General features: G+C 36.1%; 1 protein-coding gene across 7 annotated transcripts in view; it reads left to right on the forward strand.

Annotated features, from left to right (window-relative positions):
- DYRK1A (dual specificity tyrosine phosphorylation regulated kinase 1A) overlaps window positions 1-17,159 on the forward strand; it is a 188,235-nt gene that overhangs the window by 53,762 nt on the left and 117,314 nt on the right. The window contains exon 1 of one of the 7 annotated variants that reach the window (XM_078146525.1): window positions 5,518-5,582. The exons of 5 other annotated variants lie outside the window; for them this stretch is intronic. The gene's annotated coding sequence lies outside the window, so the exon portion shown is untranslated. Of the gene's footprint in view, window positions 1-5,517; window positions 5,583-7,756; window positions 7,822-17,159 lie in introns of those variants that run through there. One more of the 7 variants, XM_020995855.2, reaches the window with a different exon arrangement.

Raw genomic sequence — 17,159 nt, forward strand, 5'->3', positions numbered from 1 at the left:
TGTCTGCTATATGCTAGGCACTGTGCTAAGTGCTGGGCACATGAAAAGAGACAAAACGGTCTTTCCTCAAGGAGCTTAATCAGTTTTAAAAATTTCCCTCCATTCATTTATTTATTTGTTTATTTTTTGGTGAGGCAATTGGGATTAAGTGACTTGCCTAGGGTCACACAGTTAGTAAAGTGTTATGTGTCTGAGGCTGGATTTGAACTCAGATCCTCGTGAATCCAGGGCCGGTGCTCTATCCACTGCGCCACCTAGCTGCCCCCATCAAGGAGCTTAATCTAATGCTACACTTTGACTTATTTTTTTCATTATCTAATATGTTATTTGGTAAATCTGTTTAAAGATAGAATGGTTTGAGATAAGCCATATTGTTTTGGTAAAACTACTTAGTTTGTATTTTGCTGCTATTTTGTGTGTTCTATGTAATTGATCTACTGCATGACATATAGCCCTTGGTCTGCCTGCAGCCTCCCAAAGGATTTCAGGTGGCCTGCAAAAAATGTAGATGTAAAAGAAAGTAAAGATGTAATGAGTACTTTGTGCCCGGCTTAACCCACCTTCCACTAGTCACTGTTGTGTCCATCATGTAACTTGGCTGGTCGGTTGCCACTGCCTGCGCACTGTCTCCTATTTGTCATGTGACCGGTGGCAGCAAACCATTGCCATTCTTTTTCTAGAGATTAGACTATCTGCAGCCTGAAGAAGTTTAGCCTATTTTAGTTTTGGTCCCTACCTACTGCCAAGTTGTGCAGGTCCAAGGATTTGTACTTTGTTATAGTATAATTTGTGTCATACAGCATTTTATCACTGACTTTGCTAAAGGCATAGATGGCTTTAACTCTTGAGGTGCAGGTTGCCAAAATGTCTTGACAGGGTATAATAGAGGCATCCAACATGGTGGGACCTCAGACAAGGACATGATTCGAAGGGGGAAGTGATCATCTATTCATAGGGTGGGAACATATCACACCCTATTCTCAGGGTCTGTGTCTGATACCATCACACCTACCCTTCACCAATTATTGCTCAAAACTTCCCCACTCTTTCAGATTCCAGCATTGTGCAAGCCCCTAACTTTATACCTTTTGTGCGAGGGATTTGCTTCTTAGGGCTGTAATAACCTGTGAACCAAGGAGCAGCTGGACTGGTGAAATTCCATACATTCCTCTTGTCCTCAAGATAGCTTCACTGATGTGTAAGACACCTGCCACTTACCCCCTTACTGGAGAGTGTAGTGCCAGGTAGTTAATGGCGAACAGGAAAACCCTTCTCTCTCCCATCCATCCATACAGTCCCTTTTATTTTTGGGTGGCACAGAATTAAAAAGCAGGCAGATTACATTAGACATGTAGCTCTCATTGTATTCTCCTTTCTTCTGAACCTTCTCCTCTCAACATCTTCACTGTCACTGTAAGGGAAACTACCGTCCTTCAAGTTAATTCAAGTTTACAAATGCAGTGTCATCCATGGCACTAACAGTCATTTGCCAAGTTTTATCACCCTGACCACCACAGCATCTCATGCATCTGTACTTTTTTGTTCACTCACAGAGTTACCACCCTAGTTTAGACCTCTTAACAACTTTGGTCTGGGCTATTACAATGGTCTCCTTTTGTCTTCTTACCTCAATTTTCTCCTTTCTCCATTCTTTCCTCTATTATCTGTCAGTGATTTTCCTAAAACAATAAGTCAGGAAGCATTTTTAAAGTGATTTTTGTGTGTTCTGCCCAGTACTGAGTAGATAGAAAGTAGTCTGGGAAGGAAAGGCAGTAGGACTGGGAAACACCTGCAGAAGAGTGGAACTTGAGCTGAGTCTGAAAGGAAGCTAGGGAAACTAAGAGGCAGAAATAAGGGGATTGACAAGGAGTAAGTTACCTATTACTGAGAGCAGTGTGATGGAAAGTTAGAAGGGATTGAACAAGAAGAAGAAGAGTATGAGAGGTGGCCATTGAGATGTCAAGAAAGATGAAAATTGAGAAAAAGGCCAAAAATTTGGGGGTTTGTTGACTTTGCAGAAGCAATTTCAGTTCATTTTGGTAAACATCTATTGAGCACCTACTAAGTGCCAGACACTGTATTGACTGAGGTATAGTGATATCATAATAGGTCATCAAGTTAGAATTAGAAATACTATGAAGTAGTGTAGGAAAGCATTAATGTCTTAAATTACGCTCTTGAGATAAAGAGGTAGACATTCCATGGCACTTGTTCAAGTCTTGATATAAATTGATGACATGGGTTTTAGTATTGAAAATTTTCAGGATCCCATTTTGTAGTGGTGGGAATCAAGATCAATTAATCAGTAAGCATTTTTTAAGCCAGGCACTGTGCTAAATATCAGGGATACAAAAGGTGGGAAAAGATAATCCCTGCTCTCAAGGAGCTTATAATTTAGTAGGGGAGACATCATGAGAACAAATATGTACAAAGCAAGCTATATACAGGATAAGTAGACATAATTAAGAAAGGGAAGACACTAGAATTAAGAGGAGTTGGGGAAGGCCTCCAGTAAATGATGGGATTTTAGTTGGAATTTAAAAGAAGTCATGGAGGTTAGTGGATGGAGTAGAGGAGGGAAAGTTAAGTTCTAGAGAAAATGCTCATGGCTGAGAGTTGGAGTAGCTTGTTCTTGGGAGAGCCAGGAGATCTTTCTCACTAGATTCAAGAGTATATTTTGGGGAGTAAGGTGTAAGAAGACTGGAAAGGTAGGAATGGGCTAGATTATGAAGGGCTTTGATTGCTAAGCAGAACATTTTGCATTTGCTCCTGGAGGCATTGGGAAGCCACTGGAGTTTCAGTTGAATGATGAGTTGGAAGCCAAATTGCAGACTGTTTAGAGGAGAATGAGAGGAGAGGAAGTAGAGACACCAGATGTAGATGCTTTTCTCTAGGAGTTTGGTCATAAAAGGGGAAAAATATAGGATGATAGCTAGTAATAATGGTAAGATTAGGCAAGGATTTTTTTGCATTTAATTTTTATTCTGAATTTAAACTCCAAAAAACCAGAGCATTTCTGGTTGTTTCAGGATGATGTAAAAAAAAAAAATCTTAATTCTCTACATTACTTTAAAGATTGCCTGAGTTGTCCTTCCTTCTGAATTCTCCTAGGTTCTATGCATTTTTTCCTTCAGTGCATTTTTTTCCTTTGTATTTAACCCCCCCCATCTCTACTGCTAATCCTCCCTTCCCCGCTCAAATCAATCTCTCCCCCTCAATTAAAAGCAGAGAAGAAGAAAGAAGAAAACCACTTTCAACAAGTAAACATGGTTGAGCAAAATGAAACCATTCAATGGTGGTGCCTACAACTGTGTGTCTTTTTTTGTACCTTCCTATTAGGAGGTGGGTAATATTATACTTTGTCCTTGGTTCCTTGGAATCACTATTAACCATTGTGTTGATCAGAGTTCTTCTCTTTCATAGTTATTTTTCTTTATAATTATACTTGTATAAAATGTAATGGTTCTGTTCACTTCCTTTTGCAACAAATCATTATATAATCCGGCTTCTGACCTTGACATTCTGCCAAAATTACTCTTCTCTAGAGTTACCATTTATCTCTTAGATGCCAAAACCAAGGGCCTTTTTTCAGTCCTCATTCTTCCAAACTACTTTCCAGTTTCCCCCACAGTTTTTGTCGGATAGTGAGTCCTTGACTCAATGTCTGGGATTTTTGTGCTTATCAAATACTATGTTACTGTGCTTATTTGCTTCTGTGTGTTAGGTACCTAATCTATTCCGTTGATCAACCACTCTATCATCTAGTATCAAATTGTTTTGATGATTACCATTTTGTAGTATAGGTTGAGATAAAGTATTACTAGGTCCCATTCCTTCACATTAAAAAAAATCGATTCCCTTTTGATGTTCTTCACTTTTTCCCCCTCAAATGAATTTTGTTTTTATTCTTTCTAGTTCTAGCTTTATAAGACAATTCTTTGGTATGGCACTGATTAAGTTAATTTAAGTAGTATTGCCATTTTTATCATTGTCTCAGTCTGCCCATGAGTAATTAATATTTCAGTAATTATTTAGACATCCTTATTTGTGTGAAGTTTTGGCATGTTCAATTTTATTTTCTAAGATAGGATTATTTAAGTTTTCTTCCTCTTCTGTCAATCTGTTAATGTGAGGAATTTATATTTTTGTAACTATTAATCCATTTCATTGAGATTATCAGTTACATTGGCATATATCTGGGCAAAATAACTCCCAATAATTACTTTAATTTTGTCTCCTTTGATTGTGTATTCACTGTTTTTTATTTTTTACACTGGTGATTAGTTTTTCTTTTTAAAAAGGTTTAATTAGCCAGTGGTTTATCTATTTTATTTTTTTTTAAAAATAAAACTAGCTTCTAGTTTATGTATTAGTTTCAGTGTTTTTTTTCCTTTAAATTTTATTACTCCTTCGATTTTCAGGATTTCTGTTTTTGTATGTAAATGAGGATTTCAGAGTTTTTTCCCTGTAGTTTTTTAAGTTGCATGGCCAATTTGTTGATCTGTTCTTTCTCTCTTTTATTTATTTTAATAGTTAATTGATCAATATGTAGAGATATACATTTTCCCTTAAGTATTTGCCTTATATTTTTATATATTGTCTCATTGTCATTATCTTTAATGAAATTTTTGTTTATCTTTTGTTCTTGACATACATATTTCTTAGGGTTAGATATATTTAGTTTCCAATTAATTTTTAAACTATTATGGTCTGAAAAGCATACTTTTAATATTTCTCCTTTTCTGCATTTGTTTGTAAGATTTTTATGTCCTAATAAATACAGCATCAATTTTTATGAAGGTGCCTTATGTATACAGATGAAGAAAAGATATACTCCTTTTTATTCCAATTTGAAATTCTGGAGATGTCTATTATATATAACTTTTCAAAAATTCCATTCTCCTGAACTTCTTTCTTGTTTATTTTATGATTAGATTTATCTAGATCTATGAAGGGGTAAATTGAGGTCACCCTCTAGGATAATTTTACTGTCCATTTCTTCCCATATCTCATTTAACTTTTCCTTTAAGAATTTGGATTCTGTGCCATTTGATGTATTTGTTGTTGTTCAGTCTCATTTCAGTCATGTCTGACTCCCATTTGGGGTTTTCTTGGCAAAGGTACTAGAGTGATTTGCCATTTCCTTTTCCAACTCATTTTAAAGATGAGGAAACTAAGACAAATGGAGTTCAATGACTGCCCATCATGGCACAGCCAGTAAGTATCTGAGGCCAGATTTGAATTCAGAAGTCCTGATTCGAGGCCTTGCCCTCTATTCTCCATGCCACCTAGCTGCCCCATTTGGTGCATATATGTTAAGAATTGTTATTCATTTCTATGGTACTTTCTGCAAAATGTAGCTTCACGATTATCTTTTTTTAATTAGTTTGTTTTTGCTTTTGTTTTATCTGAGATCATGATTGCTACCCTTGTCCTTTTTATTTCTAGTAAAACATCATAAATTTTCTCTAGCCTTTTATTTTAACTCTGACCATCTTTCAATTTCAGATGTTTCTCTTATAAACAACATATTATTGGATTCTGGTGTCTAATGCATTCTGCCTTCCTCTTTTGTTTTATGGGTGAGTTCATCCCATTGACATTCACAGTTATGAATGTTACCAGTGTATTTCCCTTTATCTAATTATATTTGTCCTTCTCTTTTTTACCCTGCTCCCTCCTCAAAAGTCTGTTTTGCCTCTGGTTACTGCATCCCTTAATATACTGTCCCTCTTTTCACTTCCTCTTCTCTTCGCCTATTCTACCCTCCTTTTCTATAATTTGAATTTTTATACCTATATGTATGTTTTCTTTCTCTCTCTTAGTTCAGATGAGAATGAGGTTCAAGTGTTGCCTGCTCCTCTCACATTTTCCCCTTCATTAAAAAAAATACCAAAAAACCCTCTTCCTTGCATATTTTTTATGTGAGACAATTTTCCTTATTCGTCTCTACCTTCATTTCTCCCAGTGTCTCCCTTTCTCACCCTTCTATTGAAATCCATCACAATATAACAGACTCAAGCCTATGCCCTTTATCTATGTAGATTCCTTCTAACTGACCTAATGATAAGTCTTTTTTTTTTTTAAGGCATTTGGGGTTAAGTGACTTGCCCAGGGTCACACAGCTAGTAAGTATCAAATGTTTGGTCTGAGGCCGGATTTGAACTCAGGTCCTCCTGACTTCAGGGCAGGTACTCTATCCACTGTGACACCTAGCTGCCCCCCTTTTTAAACTTCTTTTGTCTTCTCCTCTCCTCTCCTCTCCTCCCCTCTCCTCCCCTCTCCTCCCCTCCCTCCCCTCCCTCCCTCCCCTCCCCTCCCTCCCCTCCCTCTCCTCCCCTCCCTCTCCTCTCTTCTTTGGCAATGGGGGTTAAGTGACTTGACCAGAGTCATATAGCTAGTAAGTGTTATGTGTCTGAGGCTGGATTTGAACTCGGGTCTTCCTGAATCCAGGGCCACTGCTCTATCCACTGCGTCACCTAGCTGCCCCTAATGATGATATTCTTAATGGTTATATGTATTATCTTTCCATATAGGAATGTAAACAGTTTAACCTTAAGTCTCTCATGTGTACTTTTAGATGCTTCTCTTGAATCTTGTGTGTGATTGTCAGATTTTCTGTTCAGCTCTTGTATTTTCATGAGCACTGCGTAAAAGTGGTCTGTTTTCATTAAATGCCAATTTTCCTTACTGTAGGTTTATCCACTGTTTTCCTGGATAGGTTGTTCTTGGATGTAGTCTTTGCTCCATTGCCTTCTAGACTACCATATTGCAAGTCCTCCACTCTTTTATAGTGGTAGTTGCTAAATCCTGTGTGATCCTGATTGTGGCTCCACAGTATTTCAATATTTTCTGTCTACTTGTTGTATTTTCTCTTTTACCTGGGATTTTGATTCTAATATTCTTGGGAGTTTTCATTTTAGGATTTCTTTTAGGAAGGCGACTGGTAGATTCTTTTTTTTTTTTTCCACTTTGCCTTTCTAAGAGATCTGGGTAATTTTACTCTGTAATTTCTTAAAATAGAGTATCTGTGTTCTTTATTTTTTATGGTGTTCAGATAGTCAAATAATTCTTAAATTCTCTTTCTCTTTTCCAGGTTGGTTTTCATATGAAATATTTCACACAAACTTTTCAGCCTTTTGACTTTATTTTATTGTTTCTTAATATTTTAAGAAGTTATCAGCTTCTTGACCAATTCTAATTTTTAAGGAGTTATCTTTTTCAGTATATTTTTGTTTCTTTTTCATCATTTGGCCAATTCTGATTTTTAAGGAGTTATTTTCTTGAGCATATTTTTATGACTCTCTTACCAAAAGTTGTTAATTCTCTTTCTATAACTTTTTTTTGCATAGCTCATTTATTTTTCTAATTTTTCCTCTACCAATCTTATCTGATTTTTAAAATCACTTTTTTGCTTTCTTAAAAAGTCTCTCTAACTTTTCTAGAAGTTCGTGTTGGGCTTGATTCTTATCTGCACTTTTCTTTGAGGCTTTCCTTGTAAATATTTTCAAGTCATTGTCGTCTTCTGAGTTTGTACCTTGCGGTTTCCTGTTATTATATAAGCTTCTTATGGTCAAGTTGTTTTGTTGTTATTTGCTTGTATTTCTATCTCATTTATTGAGTTTGAATTTAATATTAGAATTGGGCTTTGCTTACTTTGGAAAGTGGGGGTGGTGGTGTTGGAGTTACTGGCCTGAACTTCAGATGTCCTTCTGCTGCTTTCATAAATATGCCTGTATATTTTCTGTGCTTCCAGAGTAGTATGATCCGGGGAGAAGTCTGGTCACTGCCCTTCTTGTCTGAGCTCTGCTTTTTATTCAGGTAGGGCCTCTGCTCCTTCTTGATCCCAACAATTCCCTACTACCCTTGAAATGTGTCCAGGAACTGTGTAATGGTTGACAGATCTACCAAATGACACCTGTTTCTGTGTCCCTTAGACACAGGGGTCTCTTAGAGTCTCTTTTTAATTATTTAGTCTCCTTATAGTTTGTGGGCATTGGGTACTCCCAGTCCTCCCACTGCAGCGGTTGCTACTGCTGCTGTTGCTACTGCTGCTGTTGCTGCTGCTGCTTGCAAGGCCTGTAGCCATTGTTGTTTCCCCTTTGCTGTGCTCTCAGCATCCCGTATGGGGGTTTTAAGAAGCACTGCCCTTGGCTACTGTATTTGTTTTTCAGAATTCTTGCTCGGCTTTGCTTTTTAAAAATCAGAAACGTTATCTCTCACATTCCACCCCTCTAGCCCCTAGTAGTGCTATGCTCAGGTTTTTAGGATTAGTTTTTCTTCATTGCAAGTATGTATTTTTTGCTTTTTGGAATATTACCTCTCTGGTTTTTATTAAAGCTGTCAGGTGTTGGGTGATTGTGTTGCATTTCCTTGGTACTTGAACTACTTTTCAGATACTGGCAGCATTTTTTCTTTGATGTGGGAAACTATGGATTTTGACTAACATTCCTGGGTTTTCTTTCAGGAGGTGATAGTGTCTTTCTATTGACATAATGCTTTCTGTTTCTTATTGATCTGGGCAGTTTTCACTTATGATTTCTTGAAATGTGATGTCTAGGCTGTTTTTTTTTTTGAAGATCTTAGTCATCAGGTCAATTACCTATCTCTCTTTGTTTTGATATAGAATATCTTTCCCCCCTATTTTTAGTCTTAATTTTGTTCTAATTTTTCTTCCTATTTCATGGATTTTTGTTTGGTTCCTTCTAGTTTTCAACTAGTCCCTTACTTGGATAAGATTTATTCCGTGTTAGACTGTTTATCCTTCTAATTCTTTGCTTCAGAGCTTTTATTTAAATTTTAATCTTTGCATTTCTTCTAAGTGTTTCTGTAACCCTTAAAGAAAATCCATTTTTTTCCTTTTGAGTCTCTGCAGTTGCTATGGAGTTACTCTTTCCTTATGGGTGATCTGTATAATATTTTTTATACTAGTCAGTGTTTTCTTTGATTTACGTCTGTCCAGCTTTACTGTATGAATTGATGATTTTTGCCAAGGCTAGCCTCTTTGGGTTTTGGTGGGTTGGTTGAATTTATTTGCTTTTCACTTAGGTCTCCTGGATTCCTGTGATTACCTTCATATTTTTAGGTTGGGTCTCTCAGGATTTTAGGTTCAGAGCAGTAGATATTAATTTCCCTCTGTTTAAGGACAGAGTGCTAGTCATATTGGAGTTTCTTGGAAGTTAAGGTGTCTGGTTCTAATGCTGCTGCTGTTTTGGCCTGGTCAGTGGTAATTCCCTGGGACTTCCTAAATAATCGATGTGGTATAACAGAGGGTTTCTGATCACCCTCGAGCTTTCTTTGGTGTTGTATGCTTTTCCTTCTGAATGCAAGAGCTTGCCAGGCTTTACATCTCTTTGTGTTTTCTTGTTTCTCTAAGAGTCTGTAGCTTGCTTTGCCTGTATCCCTCTCGGCTTTGCTGGCAGTCAGGCTTTTAACTGACTTTCTTTGTATTTTGGGGGGTGGAAAAAAAATCACTTAATGTAGATTTTTACTAGATTTCTTGGTTATTATTAGGTCTCCTGTGAATTGCAAGTGTTAATATACTGGAGTAAAAACATAAGGTAATTCTGTGGTCTTCTGTTCATGCAGCTGTCTTTGCTGAATATCCGTCAGGGCTTTTTTGGAAGATGAGGAACACATAGGTACATTTGCAGATATTAGGAAAGGGTCAAAGTAGAAAGAGAGAGAATGAAGAAGTTGGGATTAAGAAGGATCAAGAGCATAGTTCTGACCGTTCTCCCACCTCTAATCATGGACCCCCTTATTGACTCCAGGATCAAATAAAACTTGTTTTTAAAGCTGTCACAATCTGGTAATGAGTTAGCTGTCTTTCTAGCTTTTTTATACATTACTCCATTTCCTGCATTCTATTGGCCAACCAAACTGACTTTGTTGTTCCTTACATTCACAAAAAAATCCCCAAACATTAAAATATCTAAATGTGACCCAGAAATTAAGCTATGATACCATCTCTTAGGCAGAATCACATAAAGATAGATAATAATAAAAATATATATATAAGTAATAATTATTACAATAACAGTAATAGATACTAAATAAAATAAAGATAATAAATGTATTGAAAACTTTGCTGAATTCAAATTAGATATAGTTCACTTAATGTTTTTACACTGTATATGGTGAATATTTACACAAAGATATATAATAAATAAAGAAAAATAGTAAGTGTTCATGTTCTCTTATGGTTCTTATTACCTATTGTTTAGTTGTTTTATTATATATCTTTAATTTAAAAGGTATAAAAAAATCACCTACTTGACTAAGTACATTGGGCAAATAAGCAACAGAAAAGATTAATAAACAACAAAAATAATGATTAACAATTGTTATTTACCCATCTGTTCTATTCTCAACAACATACAGGATTATAAAAATATGAAGCATATTAAATCACATTGTTCTCACTAAACTATTATGAAACATTTAATATTTCATAATAAATTTTCTTTTCATTAAAGTAATAGTTTAGTGAGAGTGAAAAGAGTTGTACTATTGGTAAAGAAAATGGCATTTTAAAATATGATTTTATCTTTATCTTCAATTTCTATTTTTTGTGTGTTCTACAGTATATGTAACTAGTAAATGCCTTTACTAATATTAATATAAACTAGAAATGTGTTAAAATTCATTACATATATATATGTGATTAAAACATTGAATGGAACTAAGTTATATGATACTTAAAGGAGATAAATGTAAAGTCTGATATTTGGGTTTAAACAGTCGACGTCTTAAGTAAAAATTGGAGGAAATGTGGTTAGTTAGATATTGTTTGAAAGCTATCTTTGGATGTGAGTGGGTTTCAAACTTAATATGAGTTAAGAGCATAATATGGTAGCCAAAGAAATCTAATGCAGCCTTGGGCTGTGTTGAAAAGAATAATGTTATCCCATTGTTTTTTGCCCTACGCAGACTATATCTAGAGCATTGTGTTTAATTATGGGTGCCATATTTTGAGGGCATACATAAATTGGAGCATCTAGTATGATGAGAGGAGGCCTTGAGATTAGTTGAAGGTTTTGAGTATAGTTAGACTAGAAAAGAGAGGAGACTGATAGAGTAGTCTACAGGGGAGAGGTTGTCTTTGGTCTAGAGTATGGAATTGGGAGTAATGTCACAAGGTTTACAAAGAAATAAATTTGGGCATGTTCTGTGGAAAGAATTATTAATAGTCATGGACAGCTAGGTGGAGTAGTGTAGTAGACAGAGCACTGGGCATGGAGTCAGAAAGATCTGAGTTCAAAACTGGCTGTAGATAAATACTAGCAGTGTGACCCTGGGCAAGTCACTTAAACCTGTTTGCCTCAGTTTCCTCATCTGTAAAATGATCTGGGGAAGGAAATGGCAAACCACCCCAGTATCTTTGCCAAGAAAACCCCAAAATAGGGTCACAGAGTTGGACATGAAAGAACAACAACAAATTAATAGTCATAATTATACAAGTGGGAAGGGCTTCTTTGGGTGTCCTTACCTTTTCTTTGGAAATGTTCAAACAGTCTGAATTACCATATGTTGAATTTTACTTGAAATTCTAATTATGTCAAGTTCAGTTATGAAACATTTATTAAGTACTTTCTGTGTGCCTGGCACTATGTGCAAAGAAGGCAGAACTACATTTCTGCCCTTAAGGAACTTATCTTCTGATTTGGAGATGTATAAATTGCTAGGTAGATAAAAGAACTATACTGAGAAGATGCATTCTGAGAATTGAAAGTGAGGGATAGGGGTAAGGGGATGACTGGGAAAGGCCTTCTGTAATTTTAAGCTGAGACCTCTGAACACAGGTGCAAAATAAGAGGTAGAGGAGAGGATAGAACATCCCAACTCAGGGTTAGGGGGAGAAGAAATGGATAGTGCAGAGGCTGGGAATATAGAGTACTGTGTTCAGGAACTGCAAATAAGCCCTTGTACCTTGAAATGTATAGTGTGTACAGGATATTCAATGTTGGAAAAGGTGGAAATGATCTAGGGTATGAAGAGCAATAAATGCCAAAAAAGTACTTTATGTTTGATTCTGGAGGTAGTAGGGAGCCATTAGAGATCATTGAGCCAGGGGTGTGACATACTCAGACCTATATATGAGAAAAATTACCTTGGCAGCTGAGTGGACAATAGATTAGAAAAGGAAGAGAAGAGTCAGGGAGACTACTTAGAAGGTTATGGCAATAGTACAGGTGAAAGGTGTTGAGGGCATGAACCAGGGTTGAAGTTGAGAAAGTAGAGAGAGATATGTAAGAGATGTTGTGAAGGTAGAAATGATGGGTTATTTTATGGCATCTTTGTGCTCCTTCTAAATGCTAAATTCACTTAAAATATGTTTTTATTTTAATTTATATTTTTATATTTTAATTTTTTCTTGCTGCATTATTATCCTTCCACTGCAAAGGAATAAGTTAACTTTTTTTTTTTGATACGGCCATATTGTACTGGAAAGAAAGATGGACTTTGGGAGTTCAGACCCAGTTTTGCTACTTCCTTTGTGACCTTGTGAATGTCATTTAATCACATTGGGCATTAGTTTTCTCTTTTGCTTTCAAATTCAGTTTTATTTTCAGTTCCAAATTCTCTTCTTTCCCCTTTCTTCCCACTTACTGAGAAGGCAAGAAAAATAAAACCTGTCACAAAAAAGTGTAATCATGCAAAAAAAATTTCTGCCCTAGTTGTGTTCTACCCTGTATCCCCCAAAAGAAAGAAATGAAGGAAATATGCTTCTATCTTCACTCAAAGTCCATCACAGTTTTCTTTCTGGAGGTGGATATCATGTTTTATCATGAGTCCTTTGGAATTGTGGTTGGTCATTGTGTTTATCAGTTCCTTAGTCTTTCAGAATTGATTATCTTTACAGTATTGTTGTTATCGTATAATTGTTCTTCTCATTCTGTTCATTTTACTCTCTGATATAGTAGCTCTTCCCTGGTTTTTCTGAAACCATTGCCATTATCGTTTCTTACACAGTAATGTTCCATTGCGTTCATACACCATAAATTCTTCAGCCATTCCCCAATTGATGGTCAATAATACCTCAGTTTCTAATTCTTTCCACCAAGAAAAGAACTGTTAATTTTTTGATGTGGGTCCTTTTCTTCTTTCTTTAATCTCTTTAGGGTATAAGGGTTTAAGAATGATGGGTTGGACTCCATGATCTCTAATCATCTTGCCCACTTTAAATCCTGTTATCCTTTATTAAATGTGCATTTTTTGAGTGACTTATTTTTGGCTGTGATGGTGAAAGGAGGTAGTCTATACTCATGTCTGCTATATTTCCTTATCTTTGTTTTCTTCTATCTACCTTCACTTCAGCTACTTTAATACTATATCATCTTATCTATATTTCCTTCCATCTATCTGCCCTGAACTTGGGATATGGGAGTATCAGTCCTCCAATACAAATTTATATATTATTAAATTAGCTAATTGTAGGTGAGATGGAGCTGAGAAGGACATGAATAATTTGACTGATCTTTTCTATTAATCAGTGAACTTGAAATTTTAAAAGGAAAGGAAATCATTTAAGTATCACCTTTCATAGAATTGAAGATAGTCATTTGGAGAGAACTGTAGGTACCTAGATAAACCTACATCTGAATAAATAATGAGTGGGATTTTAAGACTACTTACTCAAATAAAAACTCAGAGGTTTCTCCAGGTAGAAAACAGAAGTTTTATTCTAGCAAGCCTCACGCAAGAGTTGGGCGTTTCCTACCCAGGGCAGACTGGTGTAGAGAGGCAAAGCACAAACAGCAGCAAGCAGTTATATAGTCTTAGGCAAACCACTCCCAAAAGCCCCCCTCTGCACTTGTTTGTCTCAATCTCTTTATCCTTATTGGCTGAGGCAAGAGACCTCACAGTCTTATATTTAGAACCCAAGAGATACATTTAACTCAAAACATGCTTGGGAGCTAGAAGATTGCCTTATTTGGTAAAGTTAAGGTACAGAACAAAAGAGGGGGCAGTTAAAAAACAAGGGAGGGGGTGGGTAGCTGGTGCACAGCCCCCATTTGCCAAAATGAAAGTGAAACTTAGGCCCAGCTCATGCTGAAGCCTCACTACATTTTGGAGCATAGCTTACATTTCACATGAGAAACTTTCACTTGTCCCACACAATAATTAAATACCTGCTATGTGCCGAGTACTGTGTTAGGCTCTGGCATTATACATACTATGAATGAACAATCCCTACTCATAAGGAGCTCATGTTCTAGTGGGAGAAGAGTTTAACACTTTTCATTTTGCACATGAAGAAACCTACAGAAGTTGAGTAACATTTCTAATATCACACAATTAGTGACCTTGACTTAAGTCTGTCACTCTTAACTACTATGGTACACTTAGAAATTGTGTGGGTATGTGAACATGAATGTGTGTATATATTTTGTGCTTGTGTGTGTTACACATAAACATAAGAAGACCTTGCTTTAAGATGTCTGTCCTGTCCTTTTCTGACCCAGTTCAATCCAAAGAAACAATACAGTTAAGATCATAATTTAACCTCTGATTACTGGGTTAGCTGAGTTATTTCTAGTTAATGTGAATTATTTACCAGATTATTGTTAGTAATATTATGTTTTGGGTGTTTGCATAATTCTTTGTACTTCCATTTTAGAAATAAATAAGGGAAGAGTAGCAAATTATGGAAATAAATGATATGCATGTCTGAATTGGAAGTTTTTTTTTTTATACTTTTAAAAAGTTTATTTCTGGCCTTTACACATAACATTCTCTTTCCTTTACTACTTTATTTCACTTTCTGACCCTTTGCCCTGTTGTTCTCAAGGCATTACCTTGACTTGTGTAATAGAATTTTCTGAGACAGTGTATTTATTTAAGCTGGTTGATGTTATTGCTGTATAGTACTTTGTCTTCCTTCCCGATTCCTCTCTTGGTTATTATAGTGAGAATATGAACAATGTCAGTTGTTCTGGGAATATTTCGTAGTTTTTGTGTGACTTTTTTTCATTAGTACATCTGTAGTGTCAGTCATAACCTTGAGTGTTTTTCTTTGTTTTTGTATGCCTCTTGTGTTATTTTTCATTCTGAGCTAGGATAGCTTGTATTTATTACGGTTTAGCTGTAAATTTTGTTAGGGTAGATTTTGGGGAATATCAAGAGCTATTGTTACATAGAGTTTCATTTAATGTCCAATTTGTCCAACTGCTTTTTCAGCATGTGAGTATGTAAATGTGAACTTGGTAGTCTCTTACTCTGGATATGATAGGCCATGTCCTGAGATGTGGGTAGCAAATCATGACATTTCTACATTGCCTTTCTTTTTTCTGTTATTCCCTGTTGACCCTGTTGTTCCAAGTCCCTTGTTAAAATTGCAATATACCAGGAAACATTTTTTTCCCACATCTTTTCATTCTTTTGATGCTTTTTATCTTTGTCCTTGTGTCTTCACACAGCCATTATTACCCCTATTCCCCTTCCCCCCTTTCAGCCCTTCTTTTTAAGAAGAAAAATAATTTAGCAAAAACATTTGATATGGTAACTGCACCTGACAACGTATACAGTATTCTGTCCTGTTAGTCCAGGGAGAGAGGTATATTTTATTTTCTGTTCTCTGAAACTGTCACTGTTTTTTTGTTACCTAAAATCACTTTTCTTTTTAGTGATTTCTTTTTTCATTTACACAGTTGAAGTCATTGGCTGCATCAGTTTATACACATATTCTTTTGTTTCTCTGAATTTATCCTTTAATTTGCTACTATTCAGTGATATCTCATCGTATTAGTAGATCATAGATTTTTTTTTTCTCCTGTCAAGCCCCAAGAAATGGATATTTATCTTTTGCCTTCAGTTTTTTGGTACCACAAAGATACTTGTGATTAATGTATTGGTGTGTAGTAAACATTTTTTCAGTCTCTTACTTACTTGAACCAAGTCTTCCTCTCAGTGCTGTGAGGCTGACTTCTGGATACTTCCCAGGACACAGAAACAGTGCTTGCCCAAAGACTGTTGGAACCTAGGGTTCTCCCACTTGTCTTCATCATTGGACCTTTCCCTATCCACTGATATTCATGGCTAGACTCATTGCCTAATGGTTAGCGTTCTTCTCTTTTGTCACTTTACTAATCCTAATGATACTGAACTTTTGACTAGCAAAGAAAAAAGAGTGGTATCAGTTCCTCAACCCAGCTTTCTACTTTCTCATTCCCATATATCTTAGCCCCTCTGTGTCCTCTCCAACCCAGAGCTGCCATCAGTTGTGTCCTATGGAATGCTGTAATTAATAAACTTGCTTTCAATTTGAATGTGTTCCTTTCTTACTCTTCCATCTTCTGATACTCAGACCTGGCTCCCTCCCTATGACCCTGCATCTCTGGCCATTTTTTGCAATACTGCTTAAAATTTTGCATAACCTCAGGCTCACTGTTGTAGTGGGAAATTGGATTACTCCTTGCTTTCTTTTGCCACTTCTAAAATATTTTTGTGCTACCTTTTTTCTCAGCAATTTCTTTGAGGTTCAGGATGTGTAAATTTATTACCCAATACAGATACTATTCCCATTTTTCTATCCCTTTCCTCTTTTCTCAATGAGTGCAGTGCCTCCCCAACCACTGACCTCATATAGAGGTACTTCAAAATATGTATTGGTATTTTCTATTTCCTAATCTATATTCTTACCATTTGTGACCTCTAATCCCCTCTACCCTTCAGTATTTAAGTCTAGAAGTCCTAATGTAGCTATACTGGCGTGACTTCCCAATTTTGACCCTGTACCAGTTCAGGACTATGCCATCCTCTACTCTTCAATCCTTTGCTTCCTTGTCCAGTCATAGCTTTGTTTTTTGTCTTTGCAAACACCTACTACTTGACTTTTTTGGTTCTACTTGTGTTACAGAACACACGTGGAGAAAATAATGAAGTTATTTTTTCGGGGTCTGATACAAATTTATCTTCTCTAATTGTAAGGGGTCACTCATTTCAGCAAAGCAGTTTAATTCCTCTCTAATTGTTTTTCTATCTCACTCATACAGCAGCTTTTTCTTCTATTAAAAAATGTTTTTAGTTTGTTAAATATTTCCCAATTAAATGCAAAATTTTAACATTCATTTTAAAAAATTTTGAGTTCTAAATACTCATTCTACGTTCCATCCTTCCCCTATTTGATGAGGCAATAATATGATATTGATTATACG

This window comes from Phascolarctos cinereus, unplaced genomic scaffold (assembly GCF_003287225.1).
Source record: "Phascolarctos cinereus isolate Bilbo 61053 unplaced genomic scaffold, phaCin_HiC Scaffold_726;HRSCAF=1367, whole genome shotgun sequence".
Taxonomy (NCBI): Eukaryota; Metazoa; Chordata; class Mammalia; order Diprotodontia; family Phascolarctidae; genus Phascolarctos; species Phascolarctos cinereus.